This window comes from Corvus moneduloides, chromosome 1 (assembly GCF_009650955.1).
Source record: "Corvus moneduloides isolate bCorMon1 chromosome 1, bCorMon1.pri, whole genome shotgun sequence".
Lineage (NCBI taxonomy): Eukaryota > Metazoa > Chordata > Aves > Passeriformes > Corvidae > Corvus > Corvus moneduloides.
Window position 1 is genome coordinate 112,779,680 of NC_045476.1, and position 9,233 is coordinate 112,788,912.

The window sequence follows — 9,233 nt, forward strand, 5'->3', positions numbered from 1 at the left end:
AAAATATCGCTTCAGAAAATATATAAGAAAGAGAAGGAAAGGATAAAAGTAGAAATCTCACCACCATAGGCCTCACGAAGAGACTCAGTTGTTGCAATTTTGATGTGTGATGGTCGCAGTCTTGGTCAAAGCGATAGCTGCAGACTGGATCCATCAGGTGGTGGGGACAACCACAGAACACAAAATCTATTTGGTTAATATTCCTGCTCAGGTGGGAATGCCCAGGTACCTCCCCCGGGGCAGGGTGGGGAGGTTCACACTGGATGATGTATTAATGTGGATCATGGGAGCCTTTGGGAGTCCTTCACACTTTCTAAGACAACACAGCTGTGCATCACACCAAGCAGTTGAGTCAATTATGGCCCATTATGGCCCGTCAGCAGAGATGAACACCCTCAGGCCACACATGAATGTTCCCAGGAAGGAGGAGGAGGGGGAACCCCACAACCTAGTGGTTTGTGCAAGGGAGAACAACTTACCATGACAAGAGGCACCATCATCTCCACAGGATCGTCTCCTGTGGCACTCATAGCCCATCACTCACCCTCTGTCTTATCAGATCAGAGGTTAGCCATTAGACACACAAAAGCTCACCTCCTCCGTTTCAACAAAGCACTCTGGCATCTCCACAAATAGGGGAATGTTTTGAGTCATTACCCCTTAGTTCTGTCTCTCAGCCTCACAATGAAGGAGCCCAAGTGCTCCAGGAACAGGCACTGTATACTGTCTCTTTCTGCCTTTCCTTGTTCTCCCATGAATTCGACCCTCTTTTAAAAGTCCAGCTTCAACAGGAACAGTAGAAAAAGCTCTCATTGTAAAAGACTTTCTGCTATAAGATCCTTGAACCGTCTCAGGCTCAAAAGGAAATTGTAGTCAGGTCTTGACTTGCCATATGCAACCTCTAGATACTGAGCTGAGATGCAAAAGGCATGAATCTCATCAGCTGTGATTTTTTGTGAGATGCCACTGAGCTTGTGCTTAACTCCATGCTGTCCACCCTTGCTAAACACATTCAGCCTAATACTGGACTCAGGCTCTGAAGGAGCTAGACACAAGTTAGGCTCAAAGACATCATCACATTGTAGAACAAACATGACTTTAGGTTGGAAATAGCAATCAAGCTGTTTGGCTCAGCCTAGAACATTAGATATGTTGTGAGTCTTCTAGAAAAAAAAACCTAAAAGACCACTGCAGACAATCAGGCATGTAAGCAGTTAGGACAAGGAAAGTACAGTTTACTCTGTTAAGAGCTTGAAGGCTAAGTTCACTGTGAAACCGGAAAGTTTTAAGTTCCTTTGCAAAATCTATATATTCATACAAGACATTATTGGTAGATGATGAAGTCATTTTTTACTGTAATTATCTCATGTTCTCAAAAACAGAAGTACCTTTCAAACACTTTGGGATGCAAACAGATCTTCACTTCTTAAAAAGTGAATTTCAGACACAGAGACAAATTTCCCTGTCAAACTTGTACACATACTGGATTTACTTGTATGGATGTAGGCTAGGGTTTGGCCAACACAGTTTGGCTCAGTCCCAGTGTTTCAAAAGACAATAGGATGCTCTACTCTGGCTAGCTGTTAGTGCAGGGACTGAGGGTGTTTGGCAGTAAGGTAGATAAAATAGTGGACTAGTGGTTGGGCTGAGCTCCTGGGCTTATAAAACCAGTCTTGCTGAGGCTTCAGCACTACTTTCACCTACGTGATTCATGGTTGTAGCCACCTGCAGCCACAATTACCTGGATCCTCTAGGAACCTCTCTCAGGGCTCTTAGTAGCTCACTAATTTGTGCTACTCTAGGAACTGGTTCAGACCTCATTTCCTCTTTCCCTCCATGGAAGGGCTCAGCCTGCTGACACATTTAACCCAGTTACCTCCAACTATGCATGTGTGCCAGTTCTGTCCATTCAAGCTTGGTGCCAAAGCAAGACTTCAGTGCAGAGTGGAGTTCTTTTGCAAGATATAATAAAAGCTGCATGACATGATGATGAGATGAGATGAGATGAGATGAGATGAGATGAGATGAGATGAGATGATGAGATGAGACGAGATGAGATGAGATGAGATGAGATGAGATGAGATCCACAGTTTTGGTTACCAGAGTAGAAGATGAGTTCTCTGAGGGGGCATCAGAGCAGCAGATACCCCAGGGTGCAGAGCTGTATGGAAGGTATGCTCGGAAGGGTCAGCAGAAACTCCAGCACTTGTACAGGGGACCAGAATCCTTCTGGTGCTTTATGAGAGGCTTTTCCTGATTCTCTTCAGAGCACACCAGTGTGGAAGCCTTACTGCTGCTAAAGCAGACAGCTACTGAGGCTGAAGCCAGGTCTCTCACCTGACTGCTTGGAGGGCTGTGGCTCAGCTACACTCAGAGCACGCAGACCATATGGTGCCCAGATGATGTATAATAGCATTTATTCAGTGGCCTGGAGTTCTGATGTTTCACTGGCTGGCAAAAGGAACAACTTCCCACTAAACAACAGTTATCAACAGGTGCCAGTGCTTGTGTTTGCTCTTTTGTGACACCGTGCCCATGCAATGCAGCCCAGAGCTCTGTGGAGGGGCTGTGCAGACAGCCTCACAAAATGATGATTAACAACTTCATGACAACATTAGCCAAAATGCAAGATTAAAGCACAACATGTAGTTAGCAAACAAGGTACAATTGTCTCCTTTTGTCATTAGGCTGTGGGATAAGAGAGGATAAGGCAGCCTTGAAATATTTTGGTTGCCACTTGCTATCCAGAGCCTTGCTAGCAGAAAGCTGCTAAATCAGCCTAGCCAAGCCAGAGGTGAAACTGATGTTCCAATGAGTTAGAGAGGGCCCAGTGCTCTTTAAACATAGCTTTTGTCACATCTACTAAAAAAGTGCTTTTATAATGAAAATGCCATAAGACATTTATTGTCCCACTCACACTCCAATCCGCATTGTGCTTGACACTGTACAAACACGGAGGACTGCTCACATCTCCGGAGCTCTGGGAGCATTGGCACAGAAGTTGCTCTTCAAACAGTTTTTCTCAGTGTATTAAGAGGAAATATTCTCAGCCTAATATAAAAAATATCTACTAGTCAGCTCAGGAGTCTGTCTGTCTTTCTCCCAGTGAACATGTAGCTTGTTTCAGGAGTCCAAACTACTTCTGACTATGGACAGGATAGGACAGACTGGCACTGCCCAAAGTTTCTCTCTTAACTCTGCTCTTACTTAGTATTTGGCTAGAGTAATAACATAATAGCATAAGGTTGTATAAAACAAGACTGTACTGTGCAAAGTGCCCCAAATTTTTTAATCAATATGTCTCATGGTGTCTGGATGCTTACACACAAAATGCCAGGGGCAAAAAAGCAATAAAAGCAACAAGACACTAGAAGTATTGTTCAGATAGCTGTGTAATAATCTTAGGCAATTTAATTTTCAGTGTTGAAAGTTAATTACTTACTTTAGGGAAACACCAATTTAATGTCTTCAGTCAACTAAGTGGCTAAGATTCATTAAAAGGAACCCACATTACAAATACCTTCATGCCACATTGCTTTTATTTCCAGAGATAAAACTTCTCACCTCCCACCCCCAACGAACTTCTGTTCTAAACAGATTTTATACAGTGCTTTTCTCTGTAGCTTTTGGGAAAAAAAGCTCAGAGTGAACTTTTGTGGACCATGTAAGAACATGCCCAGATGTCACAGGTGTCTGACATTCAGCAGGGTATAGCTGAGAAATGCAAGGAAATCCACAAAATGAAAATTTTGACTGCAACAGAGATAAAATGGGGCAAGCTGTATAGGCAAGTCATTAATAAAATAGTGATTAGAGGCTAAAACTGAAGCAGATTATACCTTAAAAAAAAAAAAAAAAAAAAAAACACCCCTCCTCATGCCCCAAGGTTAAGAACAGCAGAGTCAAGAAATGAGCCAGAAATACATATTGGTAGGTAAAGATAAATATTGGAAACTTGAATAATGTTGCTGAAATGGCCTTTTTAGGTGAGCCTCAATGAATTCAGTATACTTTGCTCGTAGAAGCATTGTCTGTTAACAGGCTTAAGGGAGGCATGGAGGGATTGGAAGGAGAATAAATAACTAAAATAAACACACCCTAACCTGTTCATAATAACAGCATCTCCCAAATGCTTTCCTTGATTTTATAGTCACTTTACAAACCACCGGGAGGTAACAAAAACATTCCTGCAAAGGGTGTGTGTGAACACAAAATCTGTCCTGGCTAGGAATAATCCAGTCAATCCAGAGGTGTAAAGAGCACTTTGAGATGGGAAAGTGTTGTGAAAATAGGCAGCCAGTACCCTTTTGTTTGATACTCACTCTTTCATAGCAATCCTTGAGACGAACAGTGAAAGAGGCATAATTACCAGCCCTGAAAACCTGGCATAAGGTAAGATCTTCCAGGCCTCACTAGTAAGAGCATCAGCCAAAAGTCTCCTCTTCTCCATTCACCCACTGCCCTCAGAGGACAGTTCTGTCAGGTGTTATGCACCCAGAGATGTGCAGAGGAATCTGATCTGCACTTTCACCCCAGAGCCTGAAATGTCTGAGGTACTGCCATCCCCTTTAGATACTTGCCAGCATTTTAAAAGCTGCCACTGAAGTACTCTTTAATCCTGGAGGTGAAGTTTTGCTCATCGAAATTTGCAAAGCCTGCCTTACAGCTTGTTAGCTGCTTTGAATCTTATCTCAAAGTGAGGCCCAAGGTGTGGTACACAAAGTAGAGAAGGGAATGCCTTTCCTGCTTGAAGGTCTTAACCCTTCAGCATATGTAAGGCTTGTAATAGAAAGGGTAGATGCGGGCCCCTGACATGTGGAAGGCATTTAAGTGCTCGCACAAAGGATGGGAGGGGAGGGGAAGGGAGGAGAGGAGTCAAACATCAAATGGAAAACAGAACCCTGGAAAAGCTGCTGTCAGCTGCCAAAGCATGGGGCTACAAAAACGATTGACTGGACAGTGGTTTCCAGCCTCTGGAGAAGTCTGACTACTGGAAGCTCAGCTAGAGGGTAATATGTCTGATCAGCTGCATCAGGAAATACTTGAGTGCCTCGGCCCCTATCTTCTTTTCTGGTATTTTAATCTTCATTAGTTTAGATGGCTACTCAGATACCCAAAATCTGTGTCCAGAGCTTGGGGCAGAAAATTTCAGGGGCAGCAGGCTGCATTCTTTGCATCAGGAACAGAGTAAAACCAAATACTTCTAACAAGTGTCATCACTGTCTTCTGATTGCTGTCCCATCCACATTGCAACTTGCTTCCAAATTCAGCTGCACCTGTTATCAGGTAGGTTTTCTGCTTATCATGCAGTTGTAACTAGCACTTCATGGCAACAGCTCATCCTCCTCTTCGGGATTCAGATAGCTCCATGTCATCTTCCAGCAAATGAATCAGAGTTCTGCATTTTTGCAGTGTATTCCTTACTCATCATTTTGTACGAGTTTGATGACTCCTTCTTCCTTCTAGGTCTGCATGTAGTAGAGCACCCCCTCATACAGCTGTAACACTGCTGCTGTTCTGTGCCCCACCTGGGCAAAGTGGCCATGGAATAGATGGATATGCTAAAAAACACCAATAACAACAGTTTGCATATCTAGACTTTCTACAGCAGAAAAACTAGTTATTGTTGGTTAAGTTATAAGGTTGTGTTCAATTAGGTTACCAAAAATTCAAAGTCTGAAAAAAATGCTGTCTTCTGACAATTGAAAATTGCATTTTTTTTTTTTTAATTAGCAAATATGAAGGGCAGGCAAAGTGGGATGATTTAGATTCATGACCAAGTTCCCCTCTTTGCTAACAGGATAGCAATAATAGTGTTATAACTTGTGTTTTGCACAACATATATCTGAGGTTCTTATAAAGATACAATACCTTATCCCCTGAATTAGTGAAAGAAATAAACAGGCAAGCACTAGCGGCAAGTAATTTTGTTCCATTTAATTCTCTTCCAAAAATGAATCACAAAGTTCATGAGCTTATCTTACTAACATGAATCTTGTCAACTCTCCTTTTAACTAACTCCAGCCCTGTAGCTTTGAAGCTTGCTAGGGTTGTGGGGCATGGAGCTGAGCAAATTTCCCAGGAAATCGTGTGCATGTGTGTGGGAGGGGGCAGCGTGCCATGACTGTGGTCTCACTGTAGCTTTTTGCAACCATTTCCAGTGTCACAGTGACCTGCAGTTATTTGAAAAGGAAGTTTCCAGCTGCAAGTATCTTTAATTTGCAAGTCTTACCTACTCAGTGAAAGAAGCCTGCTGGGACTGGTATGCATCCCTATTAAAGTCATGTGAACGCTTTTTAATGTTTTTAATTACGCCGGTTACATGACACTTCTGATCTCATGATGATTACATAGGGACTCTGGTTAGCTTTGCCTTTCACAGCTACAGAGTGCTACTGAAACAATTTTTATATTTAAGCACTGGGATGTGCCGAGTGGAACTAGAGATGAGTCAGCAGTAAGCTGGGGTTATTTGAATAGCAGAACGAGCCCTGCCTGCCGCTAGGAGACCGTCCACAAAGGTCAGACCAAGTGCTTAGGATTTAGACACCACCACCCTGGTGACAGGAATTCTCTCCAGACCTTGGCGGGTTTTAGAACAAGCACCGTTCTATGTGGCATTTGGAGGTTGCTGTATTAAATACCGGCTACTTCGTATGTAAATGAAGAATGCTCGACACCACTGCTACTATCCACAGTGAGGCGTGTCTGCCACACTGACAGATGCTGCTCTCTCCCCAGACAGAGGAGTTACGAGCTAAAATTAGTAACTATTAAAACAAGGGTATTGGGTAAGGATCCGCTGAATCTCATCAACAAGAAATACTGAAGAGGAGGTAAGGAGTCACCACTGCCCTTTCTACAGGAGCTGTAATTCACATGTAGGGACAGCACAGCTCTCGAATCGACTGCCCCAGTATGGAGAGAGCTGAGTTGCTCAAGGATAATCAGGTGCTGATCCACAGCAGCTTACAAAGCACGGTGTTCTAACAGAGTAAAGACAGTGAGAACCTTTACAAGTTATTACCTACACTGGCAGGAGTTAGTGTGGGGGGTGTTAAGCCAGATACAGGATGTGTGAGACAGTTCCCTGGCAAGCCACTACTTCTCACAAACAGTCCTGGAGAGGAAACGGTTTATAAGCAAAAACTCATTCAGAGTTAAGCTCTGTTGCCTCTGCAACCACAGGAAACAAGCATTCCAGCCCCACTTGTGAGTCATAGCTTTTGGGAACTTCACCTTGAAGAGCAGGGAAGAGTCCTCTCAAGGTAGAATGGATCTCTTTTATTCTTTCTCCTGGGATCACTGCCTAAGCGCCTTCATTTGCCAAAAAAAAAAAAAAAAAGAAAAAAGAAGGCACAATAAGAAACACAGCTGCTTGTGATGGTTCCACCCTCCCTTACTCAATTGTTCAGTGGTTTAACATTCAGCCTGAATGTTGCAGACCTACTTTTAATTCTCTCTTCTAGCTGAGAGGATTCAAGGGCACATTGTTCCCGCCCTCCACTCAAGTGACCTAGCTACAAAACAGCTGAATTAATAATAAAAATAAAAGGAGAAAGACATCCCACGACAAACGCCTTCATGTTCTGCTGACCCACTTCAGTGACAACACTTGAAAATTCTGTGGCTCTTATTGAGAATTATTTTGCCAGGACTAAGAATGCAATTAGTCTATAAAACCAGTGTTACTGGTTCCAGACACACACAGACTTTAAGGCACCCTCTGCATCAGAGCTGAGCAGGGGTTTAAAATTTCTTTGCAAGAGAAATCCCAGGCCTCTGAATTACACACCAAAAATCCATTTTTATCATTCTCTCTGACATGCTTTTATGAGAACATTAAATGCCATTAAACTCGAGAGTAGAACCAAGATTCTGCTGAAGGCAAGGCTAAGAACAATAGTGTTAGTGAACTACAATTCGTCATCACAAGGCCAAATGGCATATAGGTGTTGCTATACAGCAACACAGCCCTGGCCCCGTAAGCAAGCACTGGGGTTTAACAATTGGCATTTATTGCTGTAGGTAAATACCAGCTGCCTCACTCTAAGCCCCAGCAGTTTAGTTTATATCACAGGTTTTAGTCTTTCGTATGTAAACAAAGTTATACAAACATATACATTTAAATTTGCAAGTAGTTTTTTTCAAAGGTAATCTTACCAAAAGCAGAGCACTCACTGAGATACTGAGAAGTGAAACACAGGAGCAGTGTCTCTGGTTTGAGTTACAAGGAAGTCTGTAAGTCCTTTTGAAACCCAGTCTTTGCCAAACATACACCACATGTGTGTTTGTGCATGTAACCTTGTAACAACGGCTTGCAGAGGCCTCGTTTTTTTTCTGTAATGAATGAATTTGACTAAAGCACCAAAAATTTGGCGCATGCAAGAGCTGCGATGTGAAAAATCCTGGCAGCATTAGCCCTTGCTGTGGGAGGAGCAGGACTTCTGTGGGAACGGAGAGTATTTTCCCCTATGCACAATGCACCAAATGAGCTCTTTGGGACTAAAAAAAACCCTAAAAAACAACAAACAAACCAAAAACCCAAACCAAAACCAACAAAAACTTGGGTTGGGAGCCGCTTGCCCGTCGCAGCCGCGTTCGTGCCGGGAGCTGTGCTGCCACCTCCTGGCGGCTCCGCGGATGGCCCCAGCCGGTGGTGGCCGGAGGACTTTGCCCCCTTCAGAAGCGTGAAAATCGGTACTAGTTTCACCGATAGCTTGCAAAAGTTCTTGTTCGAGTTTTTAATCGCTGCCTTCTGCAAATGTAAGTATTAAAAAAACAAACAAACAAACAAACAAAAAAAACCAGCAGCAACCAAGGCAAAATATTTGTGAACAGTTTGGATTTCTTCTGATTCCGTTCAGCACCTTTCCCCCCCTCTCTGCTTTTCCAAGCTCTTCGTACAGGCCCGCAGTTAGCAGGAGCAGGTCTTTCCTTGTGTACACAGCTCCCACGCCTTGGCAAAGCTCACTGGGACTGAGGTAGAGCAGGAGCTTCAGAGCTTTAATCACTGTCATCTAGTGACATTTCTTAAAAGTTCAGTTCGCAATAGCAGCCTACCAAGAAATAGCAAAATGCTCCAGCCAAATGACTTTTCTTAATTTTGTAACGTAAATTCTGAAGGGATTAACAATGTAATTCCTAGAAGTGTCAGAAGCACCCCTGATCATCCTTCCTCTCAAGACAAAAAAACCCCAGGACCACAAATGCTTGTGGTCTGATTATGGCAA